Raw genomic sequence first — 20242 nt, forward strand, 5'->3', positions numbered from 1 at the left:
TTTTAAGTATCTATGATGAGGAAAATATTCTTGAGGAAAAAGGAGTAAGAAAAATTTATTAAGGCAAACAGCTGGTCTGGGGGGTGGAGAGGTGTGAGAGATGGAAGGAAAACAAAAAAGAGGAAGACCAAATTTCAGCATAATGAGAGAGTGTCTAGTGGTTAAGCACATGAACAGGAGTTCTGGGTTCTTTCCGAGTAGGCTGCTTTTCTCCTAGTTTTCCATCCCTTTAAACATATTTGAGAGATTTTAATTGACTTTGGTTATAGACAGACTTAAGTTATGTATGTGCCTTTGTTTTTCTCTATTTTCAAAACATGAAATATATTTATCAAATTTTTTCTTTGGGGAATCTGATCTCTTGAATGCTAACTTTCTGCCTAGAACAATTTTTTGAGCCAAGATATGAGCCACTGAATACAGGGGTTGATAGTGCGAGCATTGAGACTTAGAGTACAGTAATGCGCTAAAAATAGAAACTTTTCTTGAATGTGGCAAAACTGAGGTCATTATCCACAAGTTCCAGTTGGAGTAAACAGTGCTTTAAAAAAAAAACTTTGTACCCAAAACTCAGTTTATCTATTGATAAGGGTTATCTAAGTGACTTTTGTTCGTAAAGTAACTTTACTCACATTATCTGAGATGTTATATTGCTTCTCAAATCTTTTAAACAGTATTTCAGATCAGTAGCCTCTCCCCTCCATGAATACTCTTCACATGAACAGTTTTAGTGCACGCATTTTTTAAAATGCTCAAGTAAATTTATTACTCAAGAATCTGACTGATGTCACTGGACACAAGCATAGTACAAATTCAGATAACAAAATAATAACATTGCATTTCTTTTGAGGATCTTAAAGTGCTGACTAAGATAGGTAATACTGCCCCATTTTATTGAGGTGGAAATGGAAACATGATCTAGTACCACTAACTTGTCCAAGGAGACACAGCAATCCAGGGCAGAGTCAGGAATAGAGCCAAAGTTTGATTCTCAGTTGTCCTCCCCTGACTTTAACCATTAGACCATGCTGCCATGGTAATACCACTTTACTGAGTTTTAAGAAAAAAGTTTAACATATGCACCCAGCCAAAATTCAAATATCTTTTAAGCATCAATAGCTTTCTGAACCAGATATACACAATTCAGAAAAGCACCTAGTCCTCACGAATGCAAGTTTTGGTTTCAGAGTCCACCAATTACAACAACAATGCTTAATCTTCTTTTAGGTACTTTGTCAAAGAAATCAAATATTTTTGAGTCTTTGTGAGGCTCAGAGTAAGAACAAGTAAATCTGTGAGATCTTTCACCTTAACAAAAACTTTCTAATTCTTTGGGTACTACTTTTATCTTTGTTTTAGATTTCTTAACATTTAAACAATTTCCTAACACACTTTCAAGCTTTGACTCCATAATGCATCTTAGTACTATGGCTATTGCTAAACTATCTGAAATATATAGTCTAACCAAACTTTTAAGCAACAAAATATAATTATGAAATTGGCAAATTAAATCAGATATTTTAATATTAAGAAGTTATGAAATCTTTGGAAAATATTCAATAATTGGATGTGTTCCTTTAATCCAAAGCAAGAATAGATCTGAAATTAACAGCTTTAAAAAGAAGCTGCAAGAACTTGCTTCTAGCTACCGCTTTGTATTCACTCTGCCAAAGGTAGAAATCCCTGTGGCAGTTGTAACGATTTAGAGCAGTGGTGGGCAACCTGCAGCTCATCAGCGTAATCCATTGGTGGGCCACGAGAGAATTCGTTTACATTGACTGTCTGCAGACATGGCCACTCGCAGCTCTCAGTGGCCATGGTTCACCGTTCCCAGACAACGGGAGCTGCAGGAAGTAGTGCAGGCCAGCTGCTACTTCCCGCAGCTCTGATTGGCCAGGAACGGCGAACCATGGCCACTGAATGCTGCGGTTGGCCGTGCCTGCGGACGGTTGATGTAAACAAACTGTCTTGCGGCTGCCAGCGGATCACCCTGACGGGCTGCATGAGGCCCGCAGGTTGCCCAGCACTGCTAGAAGCTTCACTTTCATTTGCAAAGGCACTTCTAAAAGCCTGACAAAACCACTAGCATTCAGAACGGTGAAACAATTTAGTCCTGCCAAAACAAAATCCTGACTAACCCAATGATAACTTAGTTCTCCAAACCTAAACCGCATATCCCATAAAAGAATTGAAGATTAAGGACCATAATTTCCAACCGACTGGATAAACCTTATCACGGTTCCATTGATTTAATATGTCTACCAATCTTCAATCCTAGTTTAGTGACTCTACACACAGTTGGGAGTGAACAGAAGTTGGATACATGCAAAATATGACCCTATTTGGGCTTGCTTTCTGTATGGTTTCAGGCAAAGGAACAGTAACAAAAACAGTGTTGAGGATTTCATTCAGATGTCAATACAGTCTGATTTGTTTTAATTCTTTAACTCAAAATGTTCATATTGCTTGTTTATTTAACAGTACAGGGGGTTTTGTACTTTATTGATGTATTGGAATACTACTATACCTTGATCTCCGCTCTTTAACATTAACTTCAAAAACAGAATACCACCATAAAGCTGTGTGGGAGCCTGTCCTATAAAGAATTTTAATTCATTGGGCTAGAAGCTAAGACCGTGGCAGATGGGGTAAAGAAAAAACATGAGACAAAGAAGCAGAAGAATATAATAATTATGATTGCTCATTAGCTCACACTAGATGAGAGAAGTCTTTTTCATGAGATTTTTTTTAATTCCAAATACCAGTATCATATATTTGTTATTCAAAAGTGAAAAATGACTAATTTGCACTACATCCCCAGTTTAACTCCAGCAGAGCAATACCTACTTTTACCAGTGCTGAATCTGGCTGCATGTAACTTTTCATTAACCGCCTTGCTTTTCCCAAATGTGAATACAGAGTCGCTAAACTAGACTTGAAGATTGGCAGGCATGTTAAACCAATGACACCATGGTAAGTGCTGTCTATTTGGTAAATATGTAAGCACTAAATACAATTCATTTTTCAGTTCTTTTCAAGCATCAGAAACTGTACTAGACATCTCACACAAACAATAAAATATGATCAGCATCCTGAATAGCTTACAGCCTAAATTCAATATGGCACTAGAAGTAAAGGTCAAACAAAGGAAGGAGACAACACCTATCAGAGAATGTTGTAATACAGAAATTGTTCTTGTTTCACTTGTTTCCTTTTCTTCACATTCATGTCTTGTAGGTGAGATAAAAGAGTGATTTTTAGGGTGGATATAAAGAAAGGAAGATTGATGAAGAGATCTGGAGACAGCATTCCAAGTACAATGGGAACTACAGAAGCAAGAGGCTCAAATTCATAGTTGCCCTATGTGATTTTTAGCAGCTAGACTCATGCAAAGGGGCTGTAGGGAGGTATAATAATCACCTCACCATTTCTTAGGAATAGCCGTAGAACTGGGGGGTGGGCCAGAGGAGGAGAAAAGAGTTTGGGAACAAGGGGTGGTTAGCCGAGCTGTTATGTCAAGGCAGTTCTGCACCATTGAACAGGAGCCACTGCAACAGGGTGCAATCTGCCCTCGCCTACACTGGGGACACCAGCAGCTCCTGAACAAGAGAATGTGCAAGGTGCACCTTGCATGTATCTAGCTTGAAAACATTTGAGAAACAAGGAGACAAAAGGTCAGCAGCATTAGCACAGTGAAGCCAAACATTTGTAGGCAGCAAATTGATGAGAAAAGTCAGAGTTGCTACAACTAATAAAACCGGATCTATAAAATACTGTGTGCTTTTCCTGGCATTCACGGAATACGGAATCCAAACGCATTTCACTAGCCACCTTGCAAACCATTTTTTTGCACATTTAAACTTTAACCACAAAGGTATGTTGTAGACCTTTAATGCAAGGAGAGTGACTTTAGTTCTAAGTGGTAAACACTAATGTGGCTAGCTCAAAGATATTAAGCAAACAGGTGATAACATTCTGCAAACAACTTAGGTAATGACTCCGCTGCCCTGTAGCTCTCTACATGTAAGCCAACCTTCTACATGAATAATTAAAAGAAAAGCAATTGTCAGTTGTGGCTCTTTCTAAACTAGTTTGCCCTGACTAAAATCCAAGTCCCAAACACCTTTTTAAAAAACAATTTCAAGCTAACATAGTTGCATCAATTGTGTGTTTAACCTAACTGTGTTAAACCTGTTTTTAAAAGCCATTCAAGACTGCTTCTGAACATGTTCTAATAAATGGCTTGGAATGACCCCATAGCAGTTATGTAGAAGTTTTTCTGTGTAGGACTCAACGCATTTTATAAATAGTCTTTAGCACAAATAAAAATCATTCCCAGGAACTAAAGGGTTAATATTCAGTGCCTACGATTAAATGGAACTCAGAAAAAAAATAGATGTGTTCCCACTATCATCAGAGAGAAATGTCTGTATCTGAAATAATTATATTTGTTGTCTGGATATCCACAGTATTTACACTTCAGTATGACTGTACAATATTTGTGCAAGCCTCATGCAGTGTTGCTTTCTTCTTTAAATTAAAGCCAACAGGCCCCAGACTTCAGAAGAAACCACCTCAGTTCCTATCAGTAGTTTCTCAAAGCAAAAAATCCAGCTCAGAAAATCCACAGAAGTTTGAGAACCTCCAGCTGGCAGGTACCTTTAAAAATGCTATTTTTCTTTAAAGGGACAAGGTGGATGAGCTAATATCTTTTATTGAATCAACTTCTCTTGGTGAAAAAGAGCTCTGCATAAGCTCGAAAGCGTGTCTCTCTCACCCACAGAAGTTGGTCCAATAAAAGATATTACCTCACCTACCTTGTGTCTCTCTAATATCCTGGGACTGACATGGCTACAACAACACTGCATGGAACATTTTTCTTTAAAACAGCAGAGAGTATATATATCTTCTTAAGTGAGTGAATGAACTAAATTAATACACAAATATTGGTTACCTTGAAGGCATGCAAAACAATTATTAAATATTATTTTATAAGTAATGACCTATTTAAATTGGATATTTGTTCATATAATTCTAGTTAGCTTCACCTTTCAGGAAGACATTAGGAAAAATGCCTGCAAATAATTAAACACTGTCATTCTGAATTATCTGATAAATGAAGATGAGAGCATGGTAATTCCAAAGCTATGGAATGTTGCAGTACAACTGTGCCATAACGGATCCTACTGTTTATAGCTGAACTTTATCCCATTTTAGTCTCCCCTTAGCTTGTTATAAATTTGATCCAGCTATTAACAAATTTCACTAGTTGCCTGAATAGTACGATGTCTATGATGCTGAATTTAAAAGCCAAAAATGTTCAAATACGGAGGCCTAAAGTTAAACTCTGAAACGAAAATAGCCTGATTTTTGGAAGTGCGAAGTACTTGTGAATCCTACTGAAGCTGCAGGTGCTTAGCGTCTTTGGAATTTTGGCCACTTCTATTCAGGTGCCCAAATATGGATTTAGGAGTCTGATTTTAGCTTACCCAAGTTGGTAAATTTTGACCATAAGGAAGAGAGAAAACAGAGTTATTGTAATTGTGCTTTCTGAAGATATCACATTAGATTCCCCACTTTTGCATTTATCCTCCTGAGTAAACTGGTCAGAAACTTACCAATGAAATAATGATTCATCAAGTCCAAAACGTTTTGCAGAGTTATTCCTTCTTGTGTTACTAGCACTATCTTCTAATTATCAAAATTGCATTTTTAAAAATCTGCTAATATGCTTTTTGCTGTTTATGTTGTTTACTTTTGGCATTTCATTCAATATGGACAAAGAAAATAGACAAGTCAGTTTCAGTTTTGTTTCTTTCCAGCTGTCATGCACTAGCACATGGTAATTGCATTTGAGTTTAAAAACTAAAGGGAAATGCTCACATCCACAAAAAAAATTGTTTGTAATTAGTCTGTCTGAAGATATCACAGAAATATTTCCAATGAATTTTTTTTTTAAAATAGTTTTTACAAATCCTCCTCCTTTTTTGGCCTAAATTGAGTTGTCAGTGTGCCCATAAAGAGACACTGTCAACTTGATATTTTATTTTAATTGACTAATTTAAAAAGTGCATTTCTGGATGTAGCACCTTTTAAACAGCATGTCCTAAAAAGAGTTAATACCTTTATAGGCTTTTTTGTTCCTTGCTGTTTTTAAATGGGGATGGGGGAAAAGGCACAGACCTGCAAGTAAAACCACCATACTTGGTTCTCCTCCCTTCACTCCTTCCTCTGTGCAAACACATGCCTGCTACCTCAGGTGACCAGATGTCCTGTTTTTATAGGGACAGTCCCGTTTTTTGGGACTTTTTCTTATGTAGGCGCCTATTACCCCCCATCCCCGTCCTGTTTTTTCACAGTTGCTATCTGGTCACCTTACTGCTACCCCTTCAATTTTCAGTTTCAGTAACACTGCTACTAACAATCAAATATTGCAGCACCTGGAAAAGACCATGTGAGTTCCCCTGAAAGTAATGAATAAGTGATATGAAACTGAAAAAACAGAATATATCCTTTTTTCTTCTAATCTCTTTCAGTTATAGATAGCGTAGGTTCTACCTGTAAAAAAACCACCCATCATTTTCAACTGGCAATGTAATTTTCAATAGAGCTGATTGAAACTAGGAACTTCTGTTCCACGGGAAATACTGACATTTCAAAATTAATTTTCATTCCAAATAAGAACAGAACCAAAAAATTCCTGTGAACAAATACAATAAAAAATGTTTGGGATCAACTGAAATGTCCAATTCTTGACTTTTTGTATTTTATTTTATAATATAAAATTTCAAAATGAAAAGTAGTTTCAAAATAAAAAAAATCAAAACACTGTTTGACCATATGAAAAATCCTTTTCTTCAATTTTTTTCTTAACAAAATTTCATTTAGTCAATTAAAATAAAATATCAAGTTGATAGTGTCTCTTTATGGGCACACTGACAATGGAAGGTTTAGATTTCGATGAAATGGCATTTTCTGATGGAAAAGCTTTCTGTCAGAAAATTTTCAACCAACTAGTTTTCAAGTTTACAATGTCCTTTTTAATACTGTCAAACTAAAAGGATACTGATTAGTGTTTTTAAAAAGCCATGATTTTGATAAAATCCCATCAACACTGTGCCTCGGTACAATATATATGTTGTAATTATGATGTTTTTACATGCAATTATGTCAAACTCGGTCAGTACTGTTTACATTCCACTGAATAAGAAGGTCATGGGTGTGGGCTTTAAGACTTGCATGTTTTGGAAGTGTTCATCTCACTTAGTAAAAGATCTTTAACACTGGAATCTTTTTAACCTTTCATTGTAGTATCCCAAAACCCAGAGTATAAAATTCTCAAAATGAGTAGGGAATACTGTGTAAAGAGCTCTGTGAATGTAAGGAATACAGAGAGTAAATCCCTTACTATTTGAAATGGGACAATACATTTTAGATAAGTTGTAAAGTATATATTTCTGTTAATCCTATTTTTCAGTTGTGTTCTATTTTGATATTTTCCTGCCACAAATGTGGTGTCCAATACTGATGATCAGCATACAGAGATGACATCCACATGGAGTAACAGGTAGAACTCTTGTCTCATAGAAAGTAAGTTTGGCAAAAGTAATTTCACATCTTTCCTGTATACATGAAACTTTTATCATTTGTTTCCAGGATTTAAAGATCCTATTACCAAAGTTACTACTAACTCTATATTCAAACAAAATCTTTCAAAAACCTTAAAGTTAACAGTGAAACCTAAATAAATCTAAAATACATAGATAACCTAATACTGTGTGGAGGATATTTAGATATTTATATTTTTCTCCAAATACTCCAAGAATTTTAAATAACTGGACGAGCAGCAAATGAAACCCAAGATGACCTTCAAATTTCAACATGCAATGCCACTGGCAAGTGGTAAGGAAAAACAATTTCCAGATTGACTCAATTTCAGGTATATGTAATAAAAATATTCTTCACTTCTGCATATTCCAACACCTCACCATCTCAAAGCAAAATAGGCAAATAGCCACAAGATATGAAATGAAATGAAACTCCTTTGAAATGAAGTGGCAGGGAAATTACTTTAGGTTTCAAGTGGAGTTGTGTTCTTTTTATTTCCAAGTGTATATAGAGTGTCTAGTTCTGCTTTCAGTTATACCGGTATACATCATGAGTAACCCCACTGAAGTCAATGGAAAAAGTGTGTAAAATGGATACAAAATCATAATCAGGGCAGAATAGTTATTAAAGACCTATTTCTGTATTTTTCAGAACCCAGAGCACTTCTTGTGGGCTCTGAAGGAGGAGGTGTATGTGTACATGCTCAGTGAGGACGGCCAGGAGGAACTGTGGTCACCAGTGCGCTGTATCCTTTCTAGAAAATACTAAAAATAGCATCCCTGATACTATCACGGCAAACCTGGTGGCTGAACTTTGTGACTTTGTCCTCACCCACAACTATTTCAGATTTGGGGACAATTTATACCTTCAAGTCAGCGGGACTGCTATGGGTACCCGCATGGCAGCACAGTATGCCAACATTTTTATGGCTGACTTAGAACAATGCTTCCTCAGCTCTCGTCCCCTAATGCCCCTACTCTACTTGCACTACATCATCATTTGGATCCATGGGACCGAGGCCCTTGTGGAATTTCACCATGATTTCAACAATTTCCACCCCACCATCAACCTCAGCCTGGACCAATCCACACAAGAGATCCACTTCCCAGACACTGCAGTGCTAAGAAGCGATGGTCACAAACACCACCCTATACCGGAAACCTACTGACCGCTATACTTACCTACATGCCTCCAGCTTTCATCCAGAGCAGATCACACCATCCATTGTCTACAGCCAAGCTCTAAGATACAATTGCATTTGCTCCAATCGCTCAGACAGAGACAAACACCTACAGAATCTCTATCAAGAGTTCTTAAAACTACAATACCCACCTGGTGAAGTGAAGAAACAGATTGACAGAGGCAGAAGGGTACTCAGAAGTCACCTACTACAAGGCAGGCCCAACAAAGAAAGTAACAGAACGCCACTAGCCGTCACCTTCAGCCCCCAACTAAAACCTCTCCAGCGCATCATCAAAGATCTACAACCTATCCTGAAGGACAATCCCTCACTCTCGGAGACCTTGGGAGACAGGCCAGTCCTCGTTTACAGACGGCTCCCCAACCTGAAGCAAATACTCATCAGCAACTACACACCACACAACAAAAACAACAACCCAGGAACCAAACCCTGCAACAAACCCTGGTGCCAACTCTGTCCGCATATCTATTCAAGAGACACTATTATAGGAGCTAACCACATCAGCCACAACATCAGGGGCTCATTCACTTGCACATCTATCAATGTGATATATGCCATCATGTGCCAGCAATGCCCCTCTACCATGTACATTGGCCAAACCGGACAGTCTCTACGCAAAAGAATAAATGGACACAAATCTGACATCAGGAATTATAATATTCAAAAACCAGTAGGAGAACACTTCAACCTTCCTGGTCACTCAACAACAGACCTAAAAATGGCAATTCTTCAGCAAAAAAAACTTCAAAAAACAGACTCCAACGTGAAACTGCAGAACTGGAATTAATTTGCAAACTGGACACCATCAAATTAGGCCTGAATAAAGACTGGGAGTGGATGGGTCATTATAAAACCTCATTTCCCCATACTGTTACTCACACCTTCTTGTCAACTGTTTGAAATGGGCCACTCATTACCACTACACAAGTGATTTTTCCTCCCTTGGTATATCCTACTGTTAAGTGAATTGTCTCATTAGACTGACCTCCCACTTGGTATGGCAACTCCCATCTTTTCATGGGCTGTGTATTTATACCTGCTACTGTATTTTCCACATCATGCATCTGATGAAGTGGGTTCTAGCCCACGAAAGCTTATGCCCAAATAAATTTGTTAGTGTCTAAGGTGCCAAAAGGAATCCTTGGTTGTTGGGGTTTTTTTTTTTTTTTTTTACACACTTATACCATTCATAGCAATTCAGATGAGACAATTTTCTAGTTGTAAATCTGGCAGTCTGATTGTTTTTTAAGTTTAAATAACCAAGACTTCCCCCTCGGTCCTTCAATCTCAATTTTCCATAGTCACTATGAAGCAGACAAACCAACGATATGCCCCGTTCTGTTCACAATGAAGTCAATGGATGTTTTGCCATTAACATCAATGAGAAAAATTTTAGCTAGGAGATTTCATATCAGCTACTGTCTTATGGGACTTCAGAACTTTCTTAATTTACAGCATATTTTATCTTCCCGATCGCACTCTTTCAGTTCCTCCAGTTGACAGTTTGTCAGCTCCAGGCTAGAGAGATCTTGTGGTGATTTCATATTTGTCCTTAACACTTAAAAGGTTTCATTGGCAGGCCACAGCGCAACACATGAAACAGGAACTGAGAAGGGGTTGGATACCTAGGCGGAAATCCCGGCCCCATTAAAGTCAATGGTAAAATTTCCATTGACTTCATTGTCGGCAAGATTTCACCTTAGTGCTTATTTTCCCAGCTTCTGTCACCCAAACCTCTCTCACAGAAAAGCAGCACTAGTGCATAATTTATTACTACTCTGCTCATTTTCATCCTCCTTATTTATGGGTAAATTAATAAGACCTCCATGTGCTGGAATGGCTTTCCTTTAGGACTGTACTGACTGAAATGTATATGAGGCTGAGCTTTGCAGCTCCACCAAAGCTACTAAATTCCACATGGCAGAGCTAAGGTCTTTCAAGAACAGAGGTCCTTTTGCAGAGTTGCACTGCAGAAGTTTAGTTTCAGCCCTTCTAAGATTCAGGTGTTGTGCAGGACTGATGGTCCCTGTGCTGTGCAGGCCCTGAAGGTCCCGGGACAGAAATAAAATTGACATTTCCTATCATAAAGCTTTTCACTGACAGATTTTCATAAAGTACCTTACAAAACAATTGTATGTAGTAAGCCATCTTTGGTATTAGCCTGATCTGTACTACACATTCTCCCACTTCCCTGTCTTTAACCCTTTCTCCCCACCCCACTCCAGAAGTATGCCTTGCTCTATTCTAGAATCCAGGATTCTATGAGGGGAAAATGTGAGAGTTGGGAAAGCACCATCCTAGTCCCGGGCCCCCCCCCCGTTTTTTTTTTTTTTTTTTTTTTTTGCACCTTCTGTGTGGCCGATGATTGCCAGACCCTGGAAATATAACTCCTGATGTAAATGACATTCAGCAAGAAAACTTTAATGCATGAAAAAATGTACTCCCAAAATTGTTCAGAATATGGGGGGGGGGGGGGAGGGGCGGGGAACCTGCTGCTGTGCTTTTAGTGCTGTATACTTTTTTCTTTTCTTTTTTACTTTTACTAATGGCATCAATTAATTTGACTACAGCTGTTAATCATAACCTTGTAACCTAGAGTATAATAGGTTTTTGGCTTTTTTACATTTTAGAAAATAATGCTGCATAGCTTTTTTTTTTTTTTTTTTTTTTTTAAGTGAAAGTCAAGTTCTGCTCTTTAGCTTTTTGTCAGCATTTCTTTCTTAGCTGGACAAGCTGTTTCATGTCAGCATTTATCTGTACTAATTAGCTATCAGCTTGAACTCCAACAGTGAAACATTTTTTGAGTTCAACTTTTTACAATCCAGTTTTGTGAAGGAAACCAGAGAAATGACATAAGCTATTAACTATGGAAATTAATATAGATCTTGTTGAATAAATAATGTAAATTCTTTCAACAGTTCATAATCATCTTCTTATTCCAAAATATCTTTACAGACACAGGGAGCAGTATATCACCACCTTTCATTCCTCTGCATGGCTTGCTCCTCCATTAGGCCCAGACTACTCATATCCCTCCCTACGACATCCTGCCATCTAGTCAGTGATTGGCTTCTCGGTGGGACTGCCCCTGATTGCATTTGTGGTATTTTCTTTGGCATCCTATCATGTTTCTCTTCTGCAGCATCCTCACCATTATCTTTTCGATTGCAGCCAATCCCACTCCTGATTTTGCATCCTACTCTTCGTCTAACTTTGTCTTAAAATCATTCCACTTTATACCTGTCCTCGTCCAAAGAGCAACTCTTATCTCTAGTGCCTCTAGCCTGATGTCTGTTTCATTTAGTGCATCTGCTTCCAGACCATACAGGAATACTGTTGGTACACTGGTTTGATATAGTTTGCACTTTAGTACCAAACACAATCTTTTCATCAGTCTATAATTCCACCAACTTCTTTGCAGCACTTGTAGTTGAAGCACACCTTTTAACCTTATCCTTTCACACAGATCCAGCTTCCTGTGTACACACATGACTTTAATAAATGCCAAGAAGATAAAGTGGTTGTATCTTGGAACAGGGAGAACTAAAATGTAGCAGTGGTGAAGTTGTCAAACAATTGCATAATATTGTATTTTAAGAAAAACACAGTATAGGAATAGGACTGTGCACTTTACACTATAACTGGTAAGCAGGAGTTAAAACCCTCTAATGTTAAATCAGAGGCTCCTGCAAGTGCTGTCAGGATTGCAAGAGGCTGCAAGCACTTAATTCAGTGACTGCAAGTAACCAGGCAAGAAGACCTAATACCTCAGTTAGAACTATATGGAATAATATGATCCTAACAAGTAGCCTGCTTAGCAAGTAGCTAGTCCTCACAAGAGTAGAAACAGATCCTGAAAAGAAGCTTAGGCAGAATGAAGGTTTGAGAACCAGCAAGCAATCACCTTGGCACCCTTGTCCTTTTGACTATGGCTACACGAAGCTTTCTCCATCATATTTCAGTTTCTGCTGCAGGAAACTCTTTTGCTCCATATCCTGTATTGGAATAAACTGCAATTCAAACCCAGGTACAACAGGATCCTTGTTTTAGCCACCACTGCACTTGCAAGACCATCACAAAAAGCTGTTTACACTGGCAAGGAAGCCACACTAACTAGTATTAGTACCTTTGGATACTGCAAACTTATTCTTGACTCCTTATTTAAATTATTTTCCCATTCCCATCAGAAACTCCAGTACTTGAAGGAATTTTTAATTATATGTTTTTAATTGTGGTTGTACTTACTTTGTTGTGCACTATGCCTCAAGCACTCTGGAAAGATGGCATTTGGGAAACAGATGTTATTTTCTCTTCTCCACAGCTACCTAATCACTAAAATGAAATGCTGCCTGAGCACGGCATTAGGAGGTGACAATCAGCTTCATATTTTCTACATTTTTTTTTTTATTAATTGTGTTACCATAACACCTAGGAGCATTTGTAGTTGTAAGAACACTTTCTCCTTTCCTATTTAATAGGCATTACCTGTCCTAATCCCAGTTACCCTTCATCCAGGTCTAAACTTCCCACACCCTGATATTTAAAACTCTACACAATTCCACCTCTACTTACTATTCATCTGATATCTTCCTAACACTACCTCTTCTACCCAAGCCCCTCTTCTAACAGCTCCTTTTTTCTATAAATACTGTGGTTTTTTCCCTCTCACCAACTATGTTCGGAATAGCCTCCCAATTAATTAATTAAGCCTCTTCCACTTCCTTCTTAACATTCCTAAAACGTCACCTCTACACAGCCTCTATGTTCCTAATTTTTTTCTTAAATGACTAGATTTCCAGTTGATTGCATTCCTTTTAAAAGTATTTTGAATTAAAACCTTAAAAAACCCACAAACACGACTCTGCTTTAGTTGTTTAGCGTAAGTTGTCCAAAATTAGGCACAGCAGTCCAAATATGGCATAACACGGGGTGGGCAAACTATGGCCCACGGGCCACATCCGGCCTGCCAGCCAACTTAATCTGGCTGGGGAGCGGGGTCAGGGGCCACTCTATGTGCATATGCCGCAGCTCCTCATGGTTCCCGGAAGCAGCAGCATGTCCCCCCTCTGGCTCCTATGCGTAAGGGCAGCCAGGGGGCTTCACATGCTGCCTCTACCCCAGCACCGCCCCTGCAGCTCCCATTGGACGGGAACTGTGGCCAATGGGAGCTGCAAGGGCAGCACCTGTTGACGGGGCAGCATGCAAAACTGCCTGGCCGCACCTCCATATATGAGCTGAAGGGGGGACATGCCGCTGCTTCCGGGAGCTGCTTGAGGTAAGCGCCACCCGGAGCCCGCACCTCTACCCCTTCTCAGGGCCCAACCCCCTGCACCCCTGCCCTGATCCCTCTTCCACCCTCCGAAACCCTCTGCCCCAGCCCGGAGCACCCTCCTGCACCCCAAACCCCTCATCCCCAGTCCACCCCAGAGTCCTCACCGCCAGCCAGAGCCCTCACCTCTCCCTCCCCACCCCATGCCCCAATCCCCTGTCCTAGCCCCGAGCCCCCTCCCACACGCCTAACCCCTCAGTCCCAGCCTGGAGCACCCTCCTACACCCAAACCCCTCATCCTGAGCCCCACCCCAGAGCTCGCACCCCCAGCCAGAGCCCTCACTCTCTCCTGCACCCCAACCCCAATACAATTTCCATACCCAGATGTGGCCCTCGGGCCAAAATGTTTGCCCACCTCTGGCATAACAGATATTTGCCACAGTGCTAGAAGACCTTTATTTGTATAGCCCTGGATCAAAAACACGAGGATCCTGTTGGCAAAAAAGTTATGTCACGCTACAGGCAAGAGAAAAGAAAAATCAGTTCCTCTTTCCATGAAAAGTTGAGAAATAGTGGTAGTTTTCTTATGAAGATTAAAGTCATTCCAGAAAGGACAAAAGAGAAGTAGCATCAAAGTCACACAACCATAAGCACCAAACAAAGGGCTGAAACACTCTAATTTCAATCTAAACTTCCTTTTTGTTTTTAAATAACTTTTGTTTAAACTTCTATTTAACATACTGGCACTAAAAGGTTTCCAACCCAAGTACTTGTGCTTCCAGCATCAATGTTTTACATCTGAAATATTTTGGGGGATACAGCTAGTAAGACGTGAATATAGCCCACGGGAGTTAGTATTCTACAGGAAATATTTAGAATCTTACAAGTTTTACACACAAGACTTTTAATCAAAGCTTTGAGCTATGGAACAGGAGGTCAACGGAAGTAGTAGAGGCTACAATCGCTCAGAAATGATCAATGTTGCCAACTCTCACAATTTTATCACAAGGTTTGTGATTTGGTGTTTTTCTTAAAGCCCCAGCTTGAGAGAATCATAGCTCTCTCTCTCTCTCTCTTTTTTTTAAGTTTCTAGCCCTCATGGTCACAGAAAAAAGCTTGAAATTGTGAATTTTAAGGGATCAAAAACCAGAAGGCAAATACAAGGAACCCAAATATATATTATTTTTAAAGTCTCATGATTTTTAAGGCAATCATGATGATTTTCACAGAGGGCTAAGGGAGGAACTTGACTCATGACTATTTAAAATGTTAGGGGTTGGCAATGGCAATGCTGTACAATGGATGAGAATCTGGGGACTCAGCATTTCTAGGCATAATTAATGAAGTACTGGCTGGTTCAACAGATCCTTTCATCCAAATTTCCTCTTCCCTACATATAAACGAAGAATAACAGATTATACTACAGAACTGTATTAAGTCAAATTTTCCATTATACAAAACAATAAGACCACTTTGAAGTCTATGATTAGCCTGAGTTTTACATGGTCTTGTGTGTAAACTAAGTTACTGTATCTCACTTCAATACAAATTTGTCCGTAATGAGACTTGTGGCAGTTTCTTGAACTTACTGGGATGACAATGAAGAGAGAAAAAAAGATAGAAATGTTTCTATTCTTAGAGTTGCAGTTAGCACTTCTGCAAACACTCTGGATAGCCTTGTAAATCATTTGAGAAATCTGCACGGGTAGCAGCTATTATTCCTGTACTGATCAGAGATCAGAAAGTAAAGATATGCTGCCATCAAGTCTACTGATGCGAGTGAATCTTTCAAGCCCAGAGATGACTATATACTGTGCTTGTGCAGATATCAGTCTCCATTCTGCACATGATCTTACCTGCATACTTGTTCAGGGCCTTTAAATTTGCATAACTCTGGTCCCGTTTTATCCAAAATGATATATAGTAGTTGTGACACTGCATCCTATATTCTTCACAGTGATATTATGATATGATTATTGCATAATTATGATGCATTTTGTACAAGATGGGTCATACGAGGTGTCATTGGAAAAGTTATGATTTGCTGAATAGGATTATCCTATTTGTATGCATGTATCATTTTTGTATCTAAAGCTATGAATATTGACTATGTATCTGTATTTCAAATGTGCATACTCTAGGTGACACCCACAACTAACCTTTCTTGTACAACAATGAAGAAGCCAGACAGTGCTGATAACCCATCAGCAAAGAAAATGGAGCCTGGAAGAACTTAACCTTCATGTAAACATTCCAGACAGCCTGTAAGTAATGGCTGCTATGATTCATCCAGGTATGCAAGGGAATGTGACCAAGCCACATGAATGTGGACTCCATCTTGAGATGTCAGTATTTTTCCAGAAAGTGGTCTGGGAACCAAGTTTTTGAAACAAAGGTTTCTCGCCCACTGCTAAAGCTATATAAGGCAGGGAGTGACACCATGTATTGTTTTTTCACTCCCCACACAAGAGGACTCCTGGAAACACCTGAGGAACAAAGACTGAACCGAGGGAAGTGCTGGACCCAGGCTAAAGAGATTTCTATCCTGTGTATGAAAACCTAGGAAACCCAAGCTGCAAAGCAAATGCAGCTTGTGCCTTAAGAATCTGCAAGTCTGCTTACACCATCACTCAGGGTAAGAAACTGCTGATTCATATCCAATCTATCTAGTATGTTAAATAAAAATGCAAACTAAGCTTATCTGCTAGGTAATCTGCTTTGATCTGTTTGCTATCCCTTATAATCACTTAAAAATCTATCTTTTGTAAATAATAAACTTGTCTTATGTTTTAATCTAAACCCAGTGTGCCTTTAAGTGAAATGTCTGGGGAAAAAATCTCAGCTTGGTTTAACACAGGCTTGTTGCATATTTCTCTCCACATTGAGGGAGAGGCAAATCGGGTAATAAATTCATACTGGTCAGTGTTTTGACCAGGGCAGGATGGCAGCTCTGGAGGCCTAGACTAGGGAGCTGGTGGTTATTTTGGCTGTAGCTTCTCTATTGTTGGTTCATGCAGTGGTTGGTCAGACAACCTGCATGTAACTGCAGCTGGGTGTGTCCCTACCTGTGTGAATTCTGGAGGAGGTACAGGACCGAGAGCGGGTCTGCAGCTTGCCACAGCAGCACAGTGTGACCGGGAGCCTAGGGTGGTGAGCCAGACGGCTCAGTGGTACCCCAGTTTCAGGTGGCACCTTGGGAGGAACCTGTCACAGGAGTAAGTACTGGAGAGTACAACTTCACTGCCACCTGCTTTTCTATATCTCTTGGGACTGGCAACTGAATATATGTTGGTTTTCATTATTTTACCAGCTTGACTGCACATCCTATTCTCTGATCATTTCAAGACTCATCTGTCCTAATTTGATTTTGGTTGCCACTCCATAAAAATTAATTTCCATCCCATTTTACAAGTTCTCTTGGAGAGGCTTCCTCTTGAAATAATGAATATTTAGTTTCTACCTAGACCTAATGTTTCTATGTATTTAGTTACTTGACAATACTCTAGGATTACCGGTATAATCTTTCCTCTGAGCAAGGCTACCCTACCACACACTCAAAACAGGTGATCATACACTTCCGCTAAATCTTTAGATGCCGTTTATGTGAAAGAACTACTTTTCCTCCAAATTACCCTAGGACAGAAAGCCCTATAAAACTGACGTTTCCTATAGGGTTTGTTATGAGAAAAGGGATGAAAGAATGTCTTCTCCTATCTCCTCCTCTTTGTAACTGTCTCGAAGATGGCAAAGATTGCTTTTCCTTATCTGCTAAGCCTTTCTAGACTGACAAACAATTTGCCTCAAGAATATTTTGCCATAACTAGCATGTGGTTCGCCGGAGGGTCCTTCTTCCACTACTTTTCCATAAACGCCTGCATGCCACTACATTAGAGGTCAATCTGAAAACCACAGTTTATAGGTCTACTGGAGGTGTCAGCAAGAAAGGATGAGGCCAATGACATCTTGTATGTGAGGGCTCCCAATGGAAGCAATCTTTGCTTTGTAAAGTAACGTAGCTCATTGATCCAGGCAACAACGATGCTGGAGAGCCATAGAGTCGCAGAAATGTAGGGCTGGAAGGGTCCACGAGAGGTTATCTAGTCCACCCCTTTGCACTAAGGCTAGGTCAAGTATACCTAGAACATCCATGACAGGTGTCTGTCTAACCTGTTCTTAAAGCCATGAATGAAAGGGATTCCACAGCCCCCCTATACCTTATTGCAGTGCATAACTAGCCTTATAGTTAGAAAGTTTTTCCTAATATCGTTTAGCTGGAGATCCAATTCCTAGAAGGGAGAGTATGTCTAGGTGGAAGTTAGTACTGCGTCCTAAGACTGGCCCTTGAGTAGCCAGTCATCGAGATACAGAAAGACAAAAATTGCTTCTCATTGAAAGTAAGCAGCCACTACTCCTAGAACCTTTGTGAACATCCTTTGGGCCGAAGAGGGGCCAAAGAGAGGCTGAAGGGAAGTACTCAGTGTTGATAGAGGTTTGGCTGTGTGTGTTCCCTCTGTATGCTGTCCCAGCTCTGCACAGGTAACTGGCCCAGCAGACCTCCAGTGAAGCACCCAATGACCACAAGATCCATTACGATACAAAGGCTCCCAGCGAGGTTTAGTGTCAACAAAGCATGGCACTAGTATCCTGCAGACTCTACTGGATCACTAATACATATATGCCCGTAACAATGGACCAGCTCAGTGAAAGACAGGACTTTCCGTTCCTCCCTAGGCCAACCAGAGACACTCCCTCTGAGATACCTCTTTATACCCCAGTACAAACAAGTTACATATTGCCCATATTGCCACTGACGTAGCTAGGTGCCACCTTCTGACATAGCATACCACCACCCATTACCTTGTACCTGTTGATTCGGTCAAAGTATCTCTATCCATCATGTTGTCATCCTGACCTTATCTTTAGGATAGGTCAGTGCGTTATTGTTATCTTTGGGCAATGTGTTTGGTGCCAAGGTGTTCTGGTACCACCCTTCTGGAATGTGTTTGTGTGAGTACCTAGCACTACTTAGGAATGTATATTTCTGCAATATCAGCCCTGTTCTTGCCAGATTCTGTGAGCAGGGCCTGCCTCTTGCTCATAACTTAACTTTGCTTTATATCAGCAAAGCTTTGACCGCTACTTTAGTTCAGGCCTCAGGCCTCATACCAGGCCTCTGATACAAGGCCTTATGTCTCAGTATCTCTTTCTACTACATTCTCCCACTTTTTGTCTTTTTATGGGGAGGATGTTTACCCATCATCCCGAAAAAACACAATGCATGGACTCAAGATGACCTAGTGGGATGAACACTTATGTGGTCTCCTTACTTTACCATCCACATATTCATGCCCCATCTGTCTCTTAGTCTGCACATTCCCTCATACGACTGATGGACAGATTTTATTTTCCAGTTATGTCTAGTCCCTTATGGTGAGCCTGGGAATGTTAGGCCCATGACCATGACTGACATGTGGGGTCTAGAGTTGGTCTTTGATAACTTTTTGGGCGGCATGAGGAAGCCTTTATACTTAGTTGGTCATCGTTGAGAAGGGCTTTGGTCAGGATTAGAAGTGTATTATGCGTATATCTTAGAGTAAGACAGCGATATATACGAGGGATTACATGATCATTTCCTTGAATAGATGAATACCATATATATTCCTGATATAACTTGCAATAAATGATAATATATGAGTAATGTGGATAGTTGGTATACATATGTAGCTAATGTACATATATGTATATATGAATATATATATGCTTGTACCTTAAACATTCCTTATAGGACACATTTGGTCCAACACACCTCACAAAGTATCCAGTTATACAGATATCCAGCCACCATTACAAACTATATAATTACAAACATTTACATTTAAAACATTGATAAGCATTTGATTATTCCTTACAATGATTATTCATTACTACAGCAGTGGTGATAGCTAGTTCCATTCCTTTCTCAACCCGGTGTTGTACTGTGGCTTTTTTGGTTTACATTGCATGTAGCAACACATTACCATCAGAGCAATTACTGTTATGGCTTGTTTTCCCATCAATATTACACTAACTAACCTGACTACTGGGTGCAGAGTTTCCACCTCTCTTTGTGCATGTTCTGCTTCTTCTATTTGTTGTTGGATAAGATGAGCTATGGGTATTAAGAC

At 39.6% G+C, this 20242-nt stretch overlaps 1 protein-coding gene and 1 long non-coding RNA gene across 5 annotated transcripts in view; one reads left to right on the forward strand and one right to left on the reverse strand.

The window, feature by feature from the left end:
• The window catches only part of RB1 (RB transcriptional corepressor 1), a 167721-nt gene that overhangs the window by 30252 nt on the left and 117227 nt on the right, over positions 1-20242 (reverse strand). The window lies entirely within an intron of this gene.
• Positions 1879-8749, forward strand: LOC119565735. 2 transcript variants are annotated; one of them, XR_006283730.1, is made up of 3 exons: positions 1879-4655; positions 7478-7590; positions 8260-8749. It is a non-coding gene; the product is annotated as an uncharacterized LOC119565735 (long non-coding RNA). The 2 variants fall into 2 exon arrangements; XR_005224549.2 differs by having other exon boundaries at positions 7478-7567.

Source organism: Chelonia mydas, chromosome 1 (genome assembly GCF_015237465.2).
Source record: "Chelonia mydas isolate rCheMyd1 chromosome 1, rCheMyd1.pri.v2, whole genome shotgun sequence".
Taxonomy (NCBI): Eukaryota; Metazoa; Chordata; order Testudines; family Cheloniidae; genus Chelonia; species Chelonia mydas.